Source organism: Lissotriton helveticus, chromosome 6 (genome assembly GCF_964261635.1).
Source record: "Lissotriton helveticus chromosome 6, aLisHel1.1, whole genome shotgun sequence".
In the NCBI taxonomy this organism is placed as follows: domain Eukaryota; kingdom Metazoa; phylum Chordata; class Amphibia; order Caudata; family Salamandridae; genus Lissotriton; species Lissotriton helveticus.
The window spans coordinates 1,477,887,185-1,477,906,146 of NC_136067.1; the positions used below are offsets into that span (position 1 = coordinate 1,477,887,185).

At 40.5% G+C, this 18,962-nt stretch overlaps 1 protein-coding gene across 1 annotated transcript in view; it reads right to left on the bottom strand.

Annotated features, from left to right (window-relative positions):
- Positions 1 to 18,962, bottom strand: part of CHRM3 (cholinergic receptor muscarinic 3) — a 2,680,897-nt gene that overhangs the window by 30,832 nt on the left and 2,631,103 nt on the right. The window contains exon 10 of the mRNA XM_078649289.1: positions 8,356 to 8,480. The gene's annotated coding sequence lies outside the window, so the exon portion shown is untranslated. The remainder of the gene's footprint in view (positions 1 to 8,355; positions 8,481 to 18,962) is intronic.

Below are 18,962 nucleotides of genomic sequence, written 5' to 3' on the forward strand. Positions count from 1 at the left end.
GATATTGAAGCATTTACTACAGCGGTGTATAAAATTATAGCAGAGACACCAGAGATATTGGGAAAGGAAGCTCAATTACCTAAAGATTTATTTTTTGAGCAAGACTTGGATGTCTGATGTTGAATTAATATTGCAAATAGAGGCTTTAGAAGTAACACCAACCTATGGTGCTCTGATACCAAGTGACCATAATCATGTTTTATGGTCATACGTCATCTTCATTGAGCCAGGGAATTGTTGTAAAATTTTATAATTTTCCAAGATGACATACCGATGAAAAAAGTGTAGAAGTAAGGATGCCCACACCAGATAGAGCTTTTGATTCTGTTAGGGAAGCAGATCTGTCCCGGTACCAGCCACCTTGTGGACTAAGGGTCCCCATGATGTTAGTCTTATTAGTACTGCCACACAATTCCGAATAACCAAAATATCAAAGAGGGGAGAGAGAGTATAGATGGATTCGTTCTCCCTAGTCAGTCGCATATAAACAAAAATAATCCACTAAGGAAGGGTTTCCCTACTCAGATTGGGAGCACCCTGCGTTTGTAAAATACCCCTCACACACCAAAAGAACCCTTGGTGTCATGCTTCATCATTGGGGTCTTCGCACCCCTCTACGGGATGTGGCGTGCTTCAACCAGCGACTACGCGGGAGCGCTTTCAGCTGATGACTATGTGTGGTGTGTGTGAGGGTTTTATTTATGTGCATGAGTGGTGGAGTTATATGGCGAGTGATGTTTAAAAAGAGCCTGGCTCGTGGGGTAAAGAAACTATTTTAATCAGCCCCCGGGCTAGCGCTATTAAAAACGTGCAGGATATGGAGGTGTATTATGCAGGGCAATGTGCATTACCTTCCATGTGTGTGTGTCAACATGTTTCGGAGTCTAAGCTCCTTTTTCAGGACAGGGTACACAAATCCCCACCAAACTCACGTTTCTCTAATTAAAAGATGATGTTCTTTATTTTTATAAAAGTGAAATCTAGTGCAGGTCTTTGCTATTATGTGAGACAATGGGTTTTTTATTATAGCATGTTAATAAGGCCCTTGTTAGGTTCTATCAAACAAGAAAAGACAGGAATGACAAGATAACTTGTTCACCAGAGATGAGAGTCTTTCAAAAAATTGAAGACTGAAATAACAAATGCTCCAGTTTTAGGAATTCCTAACTATACCAAGGAGTTGTATTTATTCTGCCATTGCAATGGTCAGGTGATGTCAGCCTTCCTTACACACAAATATGCTTTAGGACACAAGCCCACTGTATATTTCAGTGAACTGCTGGATTAATTAACAAAAGGACATTATCCCTGTAAGCAGGATCTCGCTAACGCAGCCTCTGCAGTGCATAAGAGCACCCCCGTAGTTATGGGCCACCTTTGGCGCTCTATGGAAAGCATGTAGTATTTGCTATTATTCAGAAGGTTAAAACCACTCTGACTACACAAAGAGTGTCAGGATATGAGGTGATATTATCACTATCATCTTAGAAGGTTGTGAAGGGCCATACAATGAATCCTGCAACATTCTTTGCCCAGCCAATATTTGACTCTGAGGATGATGCACATGACTGTACAACCTATATTCCCAATTAATCTAGTCAGGCAACAAAGATCCTATACAGGCTAGCATTGTCTATTTAGTTGAACGTTCTTCTACTAATGACCAGGACATAGGAATTAGACACACAGGTGCAGCAGTAATCAGGGAACAACAGCATGAGTCCTCTAATACACTGCATATAATAGAGCAGTTGACATTATCAGTGCATTATTCCACCTGAGCAGCAGAAAGAACAGCACTAATAACGGCTCCTAAGTAAGGAGCAGGAGAAGTCATTACAATCTATTCAGATTCAGCTTATGTGACAACCACTGTGTATTCTAGCATTATGTGATGGGCCAGGAGAGGTTTCCTGAAGTCAGACAGAAGTCCAGTTATGCATAGGAACCTCTTAGAGGCTCTAATAGAGGCACTCATGGTACCATAGGCAGTGGCAGTTGTGAAATGTACAGTACATACAAGTAGACACGATGTTGTGTCCTGTGGTAATGCCCTAGCAAATCAGGCAGTTAAAGTTGTAGCTAGGCGCACACCCACACCTATGACATCAGGTTCACAAAATGTCCTTGTTCTGGACGCTCATAATGCCTCACCACCAGAGTCTGAATTCAATACTACCACAGACAATGAGACGCCTCATTATGCTGAGACAGTGCTGTTACATCTGCAAGAACTGCAGTAGGCTGCTCCTTTGCATGAGTAACAGTTATGGGAAGATAGAAGATGCACCCAGTCAGGGGAAGACCTAGTGTATAGACAAGTATCTACAGGTAGACCAGTAAGGCCACAGGCTTTTCCTTATGATAGCTCTGTATCAGTTACATATACCAGCTCATACCTCAAGAGATTCATTGTCTATACAAATACAAGAAGACTGGTTTGTTCTGAATTTACACAACATACTTACCATGTACTTTCATAACTGTATTGTCTGTCAGCATTTTACCCCTAATCCCACACTGAAAGTGATCGATTCTACCATTCCTTGAGCACAAGGTCCCTTTAAAGCTCTTCATATGGACTTTATTGATATAATTGATAGGTGCAGCAACTACATTTACCTCATTGTTGTCATCTGCCCTTTTTCTTGACAGATTGAAGCAGGACCATGTGTCCATTGCAATGCTACATCAGCAGCTAGCTACAATACTGATTCATGAAGTAATTCCACAATGGGGAGTTCCAGAAGGGATAAGGTATGACAATGGCACTCATTTCGTCAACACAATATTTATGTATATCACACCACAGTTATGGATGAAACAAAAATTATCCTCTGTGTACCATCCTCAAAGTTTTGGTATTGTCGAGAGCCTGAAAGGCCTCTTTAAGAGTGTAATCAATAAGTTATGTACTACATTAAAATTGTTGCATTGTCTACAAATAGCACTCTTGTCCCTTAGGAATACACCTAGTTCTGACCATCACCCCATCAAATAGTGCCAGGGAGATCCATGGATAATCATGTCCCTGCCACTAGAAGTAATGTAAAGGGAGAAAGCTCTGCAGCGATCCTAAATGATGAGAAGCATATCTACTTTTGTGAACTAATGAAATGTGCAAGATTAATTTCTAAACAGGTAACTAAGGAGAAGCGTGCTACAGCTGAGGTTGACCTCCCAGTTGTGCATGTAGGAGACCAAGTGTTTGTAAAGAACTTTGTCCGAAAATGGTTTGAAAGACAATTTAAAGGCCCATATACTGTGACCATAGTGACCTCCACCAGCCCTCAAGGTGGATGGCAGAAAGCCCTGGTTTCACCGTACCGATGTTCATCTAAACCCAGCATCCAGCCAACAACATGAACAATGCTAATGGAACACGAGGGGAGAAGAAGGTTATCATTGTATGAATACCTCACTCCACCTCTACCTTTGGACTGTTTTTTGAAAAAAAGGCACAAAAAATATGTATTTGTGTTTTAATGTCTCTTTTCTGGCTCTTGGTACTATCCTTTCTGCTCTTCTATAGCGAAGTACCCTTTAGTTCTAAAAGTTTACATGTACAAAGAGGACTCTCTAAGAATAATACAGCGACCCGTAATGCACGTACTCAGTTGTCAGATAAAATGTGGTATTCAACACATGTCAAAAATAGATTCAGAAAATACTAATGACTCCTGATTTGTGAGCTCCCTCATTTCTCATGCCACCAGGTCAGAAAGGTTAAATTCAACAAAAGAAGTAACCCCAAGTACAGCTCTATATTTGCTGCATCTCTTCTGGTGTAGGATTAAGGCCCAAATGTAGTTAACACATGTTAAAGTAGTATGTTATTTTAGTTAAAACCATGAAATATGACTCATTAGCAGAAGTGTTATACATTCTCACAGATAGACAGGACATCAGAGATGAGATATCACATATGAAGAAGACAGGTCGCCCTACTACTATTGATTGGATACAGATGGTCTTAGAGTTTTGTTTTTTTAGGAGTAACACACCCACCTACTGGGTGTAACAGGCAAGTAATAAATCCTTTACCCCAGATTGTGATCGTAGGCCAGGATTTAGAGTCACCCGTTCAGTCTTTGCCCATGATCAATGGCATCCCGATGTTTAATTTCCCTGTAGGGTTATATATTTATGGAATTGTACAGATGTTAGTCAGGAGACAATAAAGAAGTGTGTGCATATCTGGGATGAAAACATTTCATGTTACACTTGGTTAGATAGCACAATAAGTTCTCAGACTGTCATGAGACTAACGTCTATTTCATTATGGCACTGTCAGTGTAGGTTGAAATATTGGTTGTGAGACCACAATAAATGACGCCGACACACAGGGGGCACGTCTGGCATCATGGATTATTACTGGCAGTGTGAAGACCTGCTATATGCCCAGATACCACAAAACTGGGGTGGAATCTGCTCCACTGTTACCTTGCACGGTCCGGTTTTGGTAATTCCTGGAATTAATTTGTTAGTTTTCATGCACACCCCATGAGCAGTCCAATTACCTTGCTACATCATAGTCAAAGGAAGAGAACTGCAGAGTATTATGGTACAAGTACTTGGAAAGATGTTCCCCAAGAGTACTGCCTGTTCAATGGTGTTTCGGGAGCTTTCAGCCGATGCTTCAAATTACTCAATGGGAACTTAAGGTTATTACCAGTACCAACAATGGATTTAACACCATGAACGAGGAGCTGCATGCCATAAGAATGATGGTGATGCAACCCTGCTATGTACTTGAATTAGGACGTCCATGCAAGGAGGGGTATGCATGAACACTGGGACTGTGTGCTGCATTATAATCCCAGCGAATGATGCAGACAAAGGAACTCTATTAGAGGCCACACAGACACTGCATAGTGTGCAAAAGGAGATAGTAGTGTTAATATTGGTGAATGTGATGTTAATGTTGGCCATGATATATGCATGCATAACAACATCAATAACAGTAAATGCAATGTCAATGTACACCATAATCTATGCACACATAGTTGTCAATACCAGTAAAACTATGTTGATTTACCCTATAACAAATGTACGCATAATAATGAGATTTCAGTAAATATAACACTGTCCGCCATGCTATAAGTGCATGTAATAACAAACTTGTATCTTTGCTGTTGAATTCACCCGAGATGACCCCTCCACCAATCCAGAGTCAGAGATGCGTGGTCAGACAGGTCCGGTGACCAAAACCCAAGCCTACCGATTGATAGGTCACAGGTGAGGTTACACCTGGCCGGAAGACAAATGCAAAATGCCTCAAACAGTGAAAACCATGATCGATCCCACAGATAGGCAGTTACACGACAAACAGGTCCAAGGAGATTGGCCCCAATAAAACACATTTGGCCAAAGGTGCACGTTCCCTAAATACCACAAAATCAGATACCACATGTAGTTAGGAATACTCAGCCAATTAGAATACAGCATGCACACCATATGCAGTGATTATGCGCTTCCCATGCCGCATATCTGGACACATACACACTCTACGAGGTCGAGAGCCACCTGTGTTCCCCTTATCTGATGGTTATATTTATGGTTCATGATTAGGCCCAGATCTACATGATTTGCAAAAATGTGTAATTGTTTTATTGTACCTTAAGAACTGTATGTATCACCAGTCAAAACGTCTGTACATTAAGACTGTCTTCAGACACAACTCTTTTGATGCTCTCCCGGTTGCTGCATTTAGTTAAACCAACTTGTTTCTGTTTTGCCAAACGTCTCTTGTCTTTTAATTTTTTCAAGGTAAATTCATATCTGAGCAATATTTGATGAAGGATAATTGGTCTAGTGGGTGGTTATCATTACTGCCATCATTGATGTTGGGGCTGTTGGGAGCCTTGTTGCCAGCTATTGTGGTCTTGCTATCAATATATTGTGTTGTACAGTTGATCATAGCATGTTGTAGAAGAATGGGTGCAAAGGCAGGTGGGATGTTTTCAGTTAAGACACCAGCACAACTAATGGATTCTCAGAGTAACTTATATCACCTACTGCCAAGTGTAGACACAGCTTTACATCAAGTAGTTGAAATATCAACTAGAGGGGGGAATATGGTAGGAAATTCAAAAAAATGAACACATAGTAAGATATGTAAACATAAAAACATGGCGCAACAACAAAAACGAACAGACAGCACATAGCTGTGTGTGGTTAGAGACCAGTGTAGGCCCAAATCTTGTGCTGACGAGAGGAAGGTTAAGAGTTTGCTTGATGACAATGGAATAGGAAACTTGAAAGATTGCAGTTAAAGGCCAACTTGTGTTTAGCAATCTTGAAAATATTTATGGTTTTAACATACAGGCTCATCGGCACGCACTATGTGTCTCCAAATAGATTGTAACCTGATTGGACAATGGCTGCAGGAAATGTAATTAGCTTAGGGCACACAGAAGTCTTAGGTGCACAATGATAAAAGCACACACTTTACCAAAATTGTATTTACCATGAAGACACATGCGCTCATGTACAAGAATGGCAAAGATTGTTAAGCATCGTTAGAAACTGCAATAAAGAATATGTATTGAATTATGCTGAAGTCAAGGGTCACAGGTGACTTCATAGTTCTTATGATTGGCATGTATTAATCTGTAACTGATGTAATGATTCACAGCTGAACTTTTGCAATCCTTGTTTTTTGGTTTTGTATAAAACAAGCTGTGTGTGATGTGTCAAATTGAGACCGGCTGCCTGCCTATGCACATGGACAGTGTGTCTCCCTGTAGCAACAGTAAAGAGTTGTCTTTGCATTGCCAAGAGGAGTCTGTCTTTTTCATTTCTGAAAATTTGTAATCACCCTGCAGCAGAGTCAAGAAGATGCATTGCCAAAATTCCCCCCAACCCGCCCAAACACGATGGGGCAGATTTACAAGAAAGTGACGCATCTGTAGAGCTGCGTCACGTTCCCCACGCCACCCTGAGAAACCCTTGTGCCACCATGGATGCGTCGTGTTTACAATATGGCGCACCATGGTGCAAGGATTGACACATGCGTCTGAAATTCTGACGCATCTGTTAAGTCAAAAGTCATGTATTGCTGGAGTCATGTTGTAAGCACGACGCAACGCCAGCAATGCATGGAGAGACCTATACTCATTGTGCTGCGTCACTCCCTACGCCTGCTCTAAGCAAGCGTATAATGTGACACAGGGCTTTACAAAGTGACTCATCTCCCTAGATGTGTCACGTTGTAAATGGGCCGCATTTTTACGCCGCCACTGCATCACAAAAAGTGAAGCAACAGCAGTGCAAAAATGATGCAAGGGGCTTGTAAATCTGCCCCGATATTTGTAACTGTGATTCTATTCTGTGCTTATTTAGAATGGAAATATCCCACAGCTATACAATACTTCCGCTGGGGTATTTCCTTGAAAACACAGAAGGCCTGATTTAGAGTTTGGTGCATGGGTTACTGTGTCACAAATATGATGGCTATCCCATCTAACTTATTACAAGTGCATTATATGCTATGGCACTTGCGATAAGGCAGATTGGCTATCCATCACATTTGTGAAGGAGTACCCATCCTCCAACTCTAAAACAGACCCCGAGTTTAACAAGTAAGACGTGTGTATTTGGAATAGACATGGGCTGGAATTCCCACTACAGAGGAGCACATGTGAAATGTAGTAAATTCTTGCCCACTGGCTTTTGGGGGTATTCCTGTCTATACTGAATAATTTCACAGGCATGATAAAACACCTGCGTTTACCCTTGATCGTTACGAATTTCAGAAGAAAATTTCAAATTTACTGACTTTTGATTGAATGAAAAATTGAGTTTTTTAAAAATATAACAGGCATATAGATTGATCTCCTGCTTTGGTCTATGGTTTTTAGCACATGGAGCCATCGAGAATTGATCGAAATGTCACTGTCCTAATATGACCACTCCTGCCTGGTTTGGTCTGTTGAATTTATAATGACCACTCCTGCCTGGTCTGTTGCATTTATAACGACACTCATGCCAGGTCTCGGCAGTTCCATTTATATCCTTTTCATTCGCTTAGAGAATATAGAAAATCTTAGTGGACTATGAGCCAATGCTACTGTCAGAGCTGCCGAAGTTGGAACTGGGGATCGAGGTTCGAGTCTGGCCTGGAGTCAACATCCTGTGATTCTGGGCAGATCATTTAATCTCCCCTTGCCTGAATAACAAAAACAAATGATTCCATCCTTGTGTAAAGTAGCAAGTGCTCATGTAAAGCACTCCAATACCTTCGGGTTGAGTTGGCGCTATATAAAACTGTCAAATAAAAAATGTGAAGTGTTAATTGGCTCTCGGCTCTGGCACTCATCCATGCCACTATATAGAGATGAAAATGTATCTTACTTTTCAAACAAACATTATTTTTCGGAGTACGACCCTGTGTGATCTTTTCTTCCTGAACACTTGGCTCTACTTGTGAAGACGAATATCACCATTGCTCCCACTTTCATGTTGCTCCGAAATTTGCTCTAGAAAACATAAAAAGATTAAACAGTTAAATGTACAAAAGTATGCTAAGGGCATCTTACTGATAATACAGGCGCGTTGTTCACATTAGAAGGAGATGTCATTTACACTCTTTAAAATCTAATTATATTTTCACATTGGAATACGGAATACCTTTGAAGCATTTTGTGTAAGCGCCATTACTCTTTAGAATCAGTGCACAGCTGGAATGTCCTACAAAATCTCGTTTTCAACAGGCTATACCCACAGCCTGCCACAGATGGCCAAGTTCAGCTGTGCATTAACGTTATATGGCCCTTTCCATTTTAAATCATTTTACAGGTCAGATTACATTTCACATTACCATTATGCTATGCACCAGACGACTAGGAACGTAGCATAATTTACTGGTTTGTCCATGTGACGTGATGTAATGCCATTGTACTTTTAGGTGTTGTTATTAATTAGTATGAATCTTGCGAGATCATTTGGTGAGAGAATTATGGGTTTGCATTGCTACTGTGGTAATTATGAATTGCAGAGGCAGCCATAATTTCCAAATGTCCAGTGTTTTTTTAGATTTTGTTTTGTAACCATAACTTGACTTTCACTGAGTTTGTAAGTGGACTTAAATGTTTTGTAAGCATATTTTAGTCCATGGGCCTTAGTTTACATTTATGGCCCTTAAATGGCTAACAGTGAAAAAAATCCTTTTCTGTTTTAGAGTTCGGTACACGAATCATACATGAATCCTGTTTTATGCAAAATCCATGGGTTAATGATCTAGCTATCTCTAATGTTTTTAACCATTTCAAGCCCACCGTATACATTATTGGAATATTGTTTTGTCAAAAACCACTGAACAGATTTTCAACAAATCAAACAAAGGTGCTTCCTTAAGTACAATTCTAATTACAAGCCATATTTGGTGTAATTCTGATCAGCCATTTTGTTGTGTACTGAGGAACCATAATCCTATGGAGTTAAAATGGAAAACGTCACTTTTGAGACCCCTTAATTTTTTGGATCCCTTGACTGATTTGCACAAAACCTGCTATCAAAAACCCAATTTGGAATAATTTTTTATTTTATGGTTACATGCAGATTCGTTAAACAGAGAGAAAGTCATTAAAAAACTATGCAAAAATGCCTTTCTAATGGAAACACTCTCTATCACTAAAGGTATTATTGATATATATATATATATATATATATATATATAAATATATAAGTGTGTGTGTCTGTGTGTACATAAAAATATATATATTGGATCATGTGAGAGCAACGACAAATAGAGATCGAAATAATGTGGTGGTCAAGCACATGGAATCCCATCATGACAGTGATTTGAAAAAATGTAAGTTCTATGCAATTGAACAAGTGGAATGTCATGATCGGGGTAGTGATCGTGAACGAAAATTAAGGCAGCAAAAATCACGACACAGTTTAAGCTTACGGACTCTCAGTCTCACCCCACATGGCCTGAACCAGAATGAGGAACTGTATACACACTTGTAATGACCTTTATTCATTCTGTCGCCTCTCTCCTTTCCGAATCATAATTGAACTGTTTATACTTTTTAATTGCACTTGATCACACATTACCACAAGTTTTTTATATTATGCAAGTGGGCGTTATAATTACATTTATTTATTTCAAATAATCTAAACAATAGTTAGATGATTATATTTTAAATATATGCTGGTTATAGAGATGATGGGCATTTGCACCACTACAGTGGGAAGGTTGTCCTTGAGCATGAATTAGGGGCATCACTTTAACAACAATTGTTTCTGTGTAATTTTAGTAACAAAATACAAAATCTGTTGATCACAAGAACCGAACAATAGAAGCCGGAAGTGTTCTGATTATCAGTTGGAATTATTCATACGGTTTAACAATCACATTTATTAACAATGTGAGGCAATTATTTGACACATAACACCGGCGGGACAATCCAGAAATGTGAAATCTTGCTTTGATGAACTTTAAACTACAATTTATAAAATAATTTTATGTAATGATTGATCAAAGTTTTTTGTTTAACCCTTTCCGTGCTCCTGTCGGCTAACGGCCGACGGGAGCACTACCTGGCTGGTGCTGCGAAAGGCCGACGCAGCCCCACCCGTTTTTGGAACGTTATGCACTGGCGCGGAACGTTCGAAGCAGCCAAGGTGTTAAAGATCAGACAATTATCCATAATTATTTTGTCTTCTGTTGTGCCTTTCCTGTTCCCACTGGCAGTTGGTTGCTTGTTCAGTTTGTTCCTTTGTTTGCATTTCTTCCTCCTCTCGGTCTGGTATTTCTTGGTCTTCCTCTTACATTTGGGGGTTGTGCTTGATTCTTCTCTTGGAGTCTCGTTGAAGATCTGGTGGCTTCCCGGCTCAGTTTCAGGAGCCGGTCACTAACGAATGACCAGTCCTTCCTCCCTGACATTAACTGGGTTTACCAAAAGCTACCCTTGGATAACCTAACCCTATGTGTCGGTAAATAAAGCACTGGGACATTACAATCGTGTACAGTAGATTTATAGAGTATAAACACGACTGAGTCTATTTTATATCATGACAAATCACAAATTAGTATGAATTTGGTGTACATTAACTCATGATTCATTATACGGATTCTAGAAGGAAGCTATACATGAACTTAAACATAATAGTAACAAGTATACATCGTTACAAAATGGCGATATGTTTACCAACTAACAGTATTGCACTGACAACTATAGTCCGTCGTCTATTGCAACCAATGTGGAAACATAAAAGATGTTTAGCAACTAATGCAATTTGTGTGATCAAGCACTCTGTGGAGTGCGAAACGCGTCACAGTGATTTATGAATTGAATAAATCAACCTTTTTGGACTTCTAAGTGGATTGTGGTCTGTTCGTCCTGTACCTGAGTGCTCGTAAGGAACGCCGTTTGTTCAGGGATATTGATTCCGGCTGCTCCGCCGGTTCGAGCCACCCCAGCCAAAGTCGAGGGGTTGCCAGCAGGAGCGTCTTGGTTTGGATATGTGTATATATATATATATTCACAGAAAAAACCATAGGTTATAGACCATATATAGTTAGGAATTAGCATTTACAAAACCTTGAAAATTCACTGAAAAAACCATAGGTTATAGACCATATATAGTTAGGAATTAGCATTTAGAAAACCTTATTTTACTCACACAAAACCATTGAAATTCCATATATAGTTAGTTGCACTAACTATATATCGCGCACCCGCAATCCACTGCTGATGATGTCACATATTACATCATTCATGACATGGTCAGTGACATCACTGATGACATCACTGATGACATCTCAAATGACATCACTGATGACATCACTGATGACATCTCAAATGACATCACTGATGACATCATGACACACCAATACCAGTTACTACATATGCACTCACTGATTCCTACGTCTACACACACATTCACTCATTCACCCATACAATCACTCATACATACAGTCACTCATTATTACAACACTATCATATGCACTCATACACCTATGCAGACAGTCACACACTGCCACTCATCCATGGAGTTACTCACACACCAAGTCAGTCCTGTAAAGAATCAATCACACTTCCATTTCTTCATCTATACAGTTAAACACAGAACACCATACTTCAGTGACATCACTGATGACATCACTAATGACATCTGAAATGACATCACTGATGACATCTCAAATGACATCACTGATGACATCATGACACACCAATACCAGTTACTACATACGCACTCACTGATTCGTACGTCTACACACACATTCACTCATTCACCCATACAATTACTCATACATACAGTCAGTTATTATTAGAACACTATCATATGCACTCATACACCTAGTCAGTCCTGTGAAGAATCAATCACACTTCGATTTCCTCATCTATAGTTAAACACAGAACACCATACTTTTCACACATATACTAACACATACTTACTCTCTTATACAATCACTGATACAAGTACACATTGATATGCACAGAGTCACACACCTCCCAGCCAGCCACACACACACTCAGTCTTCCATACATCCACTCATTCTTCAATATGTAAAACGTATTTAAACTTTACAAAAACACACAGACACTAGATGATGTCATCAGTGATGTCATTTGAGATGTCATCAGTGATGTCATCAGTGATGTCACTGACCATGTCATGAATGATGTAATATGTGACATCATCAGCAGTGGATTGCGGGTGCGCGATATATAGTTAGTGCAACTAACTATATATGGAATTTCAATGGTTTTGTGTGAGTAAAATAAGGTTTTCTAAATGCTAATTCCTAACTATATATGGTCTATAACCTATGGTTTTTTCAGTGAATTTTCAATGTTTTGTAAATGCTAATTCCTAACTATATATGGTCTATAACCTATGGTTTTTTCTGTGAATTTCATTGGTTTTTTAACAGCTAATATCTGTAGCTGTAAAATGTATTCTTCTTTAAATCCAAAAATATATTTTATATGTTTATGAATAATTTTTTTTTTTAATATTTTTTTTTCTTCGTTCCCGCTTCGCGAATCGGGAAGCTTCCCGTTAGCTGACCTTGATGCCGCGAAATAGACCGCGAGCCGGTAAACGTTTCTTTACCGCAAGTGCCGCGTTAGAAAACAACATCGTGACGCCTCCCGTCCGCATGACGTTTCACGTTGTCGCGTGATACGTCATATGACGTGCTACGTTAGCGAACTGGTACGCGAAGCGAGTCGCAAAGCGCAGGTTTCTGGAAGCAAACCGGGAGGCCCTGCAAAGCGCTTAACGTAAACACAGCAAGTCATGTGACTTGGTAATAACACTTTTCATTGGTTCATTTCACTTTTGGTTTCCTAATGATGTAAGACTAGGTCATATAATCTAAAATGAACACTTTTGATTGGTTGAGAACTCTTGTTTTTCCCAAATGATGAAAATCCCTCCTTCTTTCCTCACTCTGACTTTCATCATTGTGAGAGAAAGACCCTTTGTGATCACTGAGCAATGGCTTCTCTAGTAGCTTCAGCTGGTGCTTCCCCACCACCTCCACCACATCCAAGGAAGAGTGGACCACCTGCTCAAGTTATAATTCAACAAGAAGAGGAAGAAGAGGAACAGGACGACGAGCACGAAGAGAGGCAGTTTTTGCCTGAGCAGCCCAGGACGTCTCACCGGAAAGAAAACTTCATTTGGCAATTTTTTTAAATTCCCAAAGGTCAGAAAAAAGTAAATGCAAGATACGTAACTTGCCTTATATGTCAAGATAGACTGTCCAGAGGAACCGAGAAAAAATACAGTTTCGGAAACTACACAATGCATCGCCATATGACTAGGTGGCATCCTAACAACTACAGTGCTGCACAGTTTCGGAACGACCTAGATAATCTCCCTATTATGGCCAGAAGATCTGTTGTACCGGAAGTAACGGGACCAGAGGGCAGGGAGATGGTGCCAAATATACAAATGAAATTTGGTGAAGTAAAACACATCTGCGTATTTTGCGATGGATTCATTTCCTACGGAGAAAGAAGCATCACTCTGATCAACAGAGCTATTGACTATCATATGCAAGTTTGTACGAAACGCCCAAAATAATAAATACTTCTTTTTTTGTTTTGTTGCTCCTGTTGAGCCCTTTACAATGAATCGTTTTCATTGCCCCCTCCAAGAAAAACCCAAAAAAATATAAAACTGTTCAGAAAAATTCAAAAAAAGTAAAAAAATGTTCCGAAAAATAATAAAAAAAATATAAAACAACAAAAACAATAAAAAAAAGTTCTTTTCAGAACTACCTCCCCGTTATTAAAAAATTGGTACAATATTTGGAACTGTGCCAACCTCTATTTCTCTTAGTTCGCTTCCCAGTTCGCTCGCCGGTACGCGAACCGGAAGCGAACCAAAAACAGTAAGTATAAGGGAAGGAAACAGACACTTATGTTAAAAGAAAGACAGCTATAGGGGAGTAAACTAGAGATACTATTACCCGTAATCCACTGCTGATGATGTCACATATTACATCATTCATGACATGCTCAGTGACATCATCAGCAGAGGATTGCGGGTTTTTTGGCAACGTGCCTTATCCACGGTTTAATAACGCTGCCTTTTGCTTTATATAAGTTTTCAAATTGTATGAAATATATACCAATAGGTCGTTATGAACCTTTAGGTAGTGCTTTTCTTCATGAGGTCTGGTCGCTTCCATACACATACAGATGTTTCAAAGATGATCAAGAAGTTTATCTGAATGGAGAGGAATGCACTGAGACGCCAGATCATTCACTAATGTGTAGGCACATACAGTTACACGGTTCATGCAACAAACACCGACCAAATATGGCTTGCGTGTTGCAAGGCACGCCAGTTCCTGCTATCATCCCCACGTTCAAGTTGTTGGAAAATGGTAGTTATTTGATGCTCAATAATGAAGATTGTTCTGAGTTAATTAAAAGTATTCCTTTTATCGTAACAGTAAGTGAACGGGTTATTTGCTGCAGAAATGTTCTATTTCCTCCCACACATGAACATAGGGAGTTTTCAATCTGGCCACAAATACCAACCTTGGGACAGATTTCAACGGCATGGCAAGAATAAGAGCTCTTTTGTCTCAGAGAGAGGTGGCCTTGAGTTCGGCCCGTGAAACTTTCGTGCTTCACATAGCGAACACCCGTACAGAGGTGCAGACCCTTTTCAATTCAGATTTGCCTTTCAATTTCAGCAAGATGGTTCCGACTATCTTTAACGCATCCTCCACAAAGGCCCTGGCGCACTTTTTTAAAGTTGTTACCAGTGGTCTCGTGACTTCATTTGAGAAAATCTTTGGAGTCATCCCTGCTTCCTTTCATTCTATTTTCTCCACTCTGGTTCGTGGATTGGCATTTTTACTTGCATTACCAGCGGACGCTCTTGTGCTTTTTTACATTTTTAAATATGGATGTCCCTCCTATGCAACCTCCCACCCTGCAGCTGCTGACACTGTTCCGCAATCACATGCTAGAATATTATGGCACAATGCCGTTGGCGATATTAAGCACGGCATATGGATTATCTTTTCGATTCTACTACTTCACCTGTGTCCAGCCTGTATTTCACTGCCTGACCTGTGATTTCGATTGGGCCATTGATTTGTGTCTCTGCGGACCGGTTTCTCCTGACGTCGACTTTAATCAGCTGATGACTCCTATCATTACTCACGAGTTGGTTTGTCCTGGCGAAAGGATTATGGCTGTGGCATTGATGCATGGACTACTTGGTCCCTGGAATTTACTGGCGGCAGCACAGTCTTTCTTGGAACAGAGCTTTCTTGAAAACCCACCGAGCTGTCCTCTGATGGTGATAGAGGATCCGGTGCTGGGAGAGCACGTATGTTCTTTTCCGCTTTTAAATTGGATGGCTGAACTGTTTTCGGATGAAGACGGTGACTTCCTATTGGAGGCTGTTGCAGCTTATTTTGCATACACAGTTATGTCATAGACCTTTTTCATGTTTGATATGCTGAGTACTAGCATTTCATTGACAATTCATTGACTTATTTGTCAAGTTTTTATTATTTACCTTGCCTATTGGCTTAAGACTCGATAAAGTACTTGGCTGTTTTATTTTTCTTTAGCATTAAATTTTCCTAGTTTTTAATGCTTTACCTTGCGGACCGTCCACATATAAACTTGCAATCTGCTCTCATGAGATGGCACTTCTATTATCTTATTCAGTTCGTTTCCGGATCATGGGGAGGTGTCATCTAGGTCCTGGATATCTTTACACCGTGTTAAGTTAGCATGGGCTCATTACCGGTTTAAACGCCATTTTTCCTTTTTTGCAACTTCTGCACACGACACTTAGTTGTTGCTTTAGCTTTCCACCTAGTAGTTCATCGTGGTTTACATGAGAATAATATGTTATTGCTCTACTATCTGCTTTGCTTGTTAAACTATATCTGTACAGCGAGTGCTAAAGTTTCAAGAACAACACGATACAGAATTGTTATGAGGTCTGATCTCCACGACTTCATACTCATAACATAAGTGCAACTTCTGCCAATTCTGGGCATGAGGCGGGTTTTATATTGCTTTGCCGAACACACATACACAACAGTTGATGCGGTTCACATGAAGAGAGAGCTGGTGTATGCTGATGTGATTCCTTCAAATCTAAGACACTAAAGTATGGGCACGCCCTAAACCAACACAAAGAGACCTTCTTAGCAAATAATATAATATGTGTATTAGGGAGGGTGAGATATAAGCAGCCGCGGGCCGTGGAGGGAGTTACGGTGAGGCAGGGAGGCGGGGAGGGGGAGAAGCAGGGTGGAGCCCTCTCTACCTTGCCCCTCCCCCTCCCCGCCTCCCTGCCCCACCGTAACTCCCTCCACGGCCCGCGGCTGCTTATAAGTGTTGCTAACTCTTATTCATTTACAGCATGTTAACATACTGTCACCATTCGCTTTTTATGTACTAGTAACTATGCTGGTAATTTTGCTACTGATAATATGTGTACTTGTATTCTCCACCCTGCTTCTCCCCCTCCCCGCCTCCCTGCCTCACCGTAACTCCCTCCACGGCCCGCGGCTGCTTATAAGTGTTGCTAACTCCTATTCATTTACAGCATGTTAACATACTATCACCATTCGCTTTTTATGTACTAGTAACTATGCTGGTAATTTTGCTACTGATAATATGTGTACTTGTATTATCTAAGATACTACGCCTGAGAAGACGGCATTAGTAAATAAACATTTCAAATACACATGTGTTCTTCTTAACTCCATGTTCTGGTTTCTAAGAAATATATAACGACCGACTGTTCATGAGTTCCACGTATCCTGAGGTACTATAAGTTCATATTCTGGATTGTCTAAACATTGAGAGTTTGTTATATCCAATGTGACACTGTACCTAGCTTGCTAAGGAGTTTTTGATTACTAACGTGAGTTTTGGGACACCCTAATTCGCCGAGGTTCCAATCCTCTGTCCACAGTTCTGTGTGAGAACAGAAACCCTGCGACAGGGGCACCCCCGACCCTTGCTGGAGCTTCATCACACTTGCGATACAACTCCAGCAATGCGCCACCTTTACGGCACAGATACATCACGCATCTGTGCTGTTTTTGCCCCATGATGCGCCGCATTGTAAATGCAGCACACCATAGGTGACGGAACAGCGGCACAGAATGACTAACACATCCCTGGTGATGCGCCAGTCATCATAAATGTATCCCTATGCTTCTTATCTTGTTAGAGATGAACCGCCATATGTATCATCAAAGTTTTTTGCATTTCCTAAATAGCGAACTTTAAGGAATAAATAGCGATTCTTTACCATTCCTAGTTTGCGATTAGCTATTTGCTAATTACAAATTACCCATTCATTTCCTTCATTTCCATAGGGCGGTTGGACTCACTTTTAGCTCGAACGGCTGAATGGATTTCCACGAAACTTGGCAAAATTGTAGGGACTGGTAGCCCGATGTGCCTTTGCTATGTCTCAAGATATATGCTCCAGTGGTTTTTACGAAAATTAACTTTGAAAAATATATATTGGGCTACATTGGCCTATATATATGTTGGAGCCCAAATGTAGCCCAATGTAGCCCAATGAAGCCCAATGTAGCCCAATGTAGCCCAAAGATGGCCGCCAGACACACAAAAAAACAAATGTAGCCCAAATATCAGCCAGATGTAGCCCAACTATAGCCCAGTGACAGAATGACCAATCAGCTTCGCAAACCTCCGTTACGCGAAGCGGAGCGCTGTTACAGATATATATCTTTTTTTGAACGTTAATTTCTCAAAATCCACTGGAGCACATATATTGAGACCTAGCAAAGGCACATCGGGCTACCAGTCCCTAATATTTTGCCAAGTTTCGTGCAAATCCATTCAGCCGTTCGATTATTATTATTATTATTTTTTTTTGCCCCGCGGGGCCCTTTTAAAACCTCCACATCAAACCTAGGGGGTCAGCGAGGATCTACTATGCCCCCTTATAGTTATTTCCCCCTTTGTTTTGACCTCCTCTTGTCTCTCGATCCTACCGAGAGACAAGATGGCGGCCGCTACGGACTTTTTGGAATGTTGACAGACGCCGGAGAACCAATCAGCTTCGCTTCACAAAGCTCCGTTGCGCGAAAAGTACGCGTCCTGGGACGCTGCCAGGTCCGCTGTTACAGATATATATCTTTTTTTAAACGTTAATTTCTCAAAATCCACTGGAGCACATATATTGAGACCTACAAAAGGCACATCGGGCTACCAGTCCCTACAATTTTGCCAAGTTTCGTGCAAATCCATTCAGCCGTTCGGGCTAAAAGTGAGGCCAACCGCCCTATGGAAAACTCAATGTTAAAAACACGTTTTGGGACCCCCCTTTATTCTCGGCCCCCCCTTGACGAACCCCCCCCAAATTTTCAAGGGCTGCTCAGAAACAAAATGTGCCATTTTCCTGAAAATTTCAGCCAATTCCGTCCACAAACGCCAAAGTTATTAGACATAGAATTTTCAAAAATCCCATAG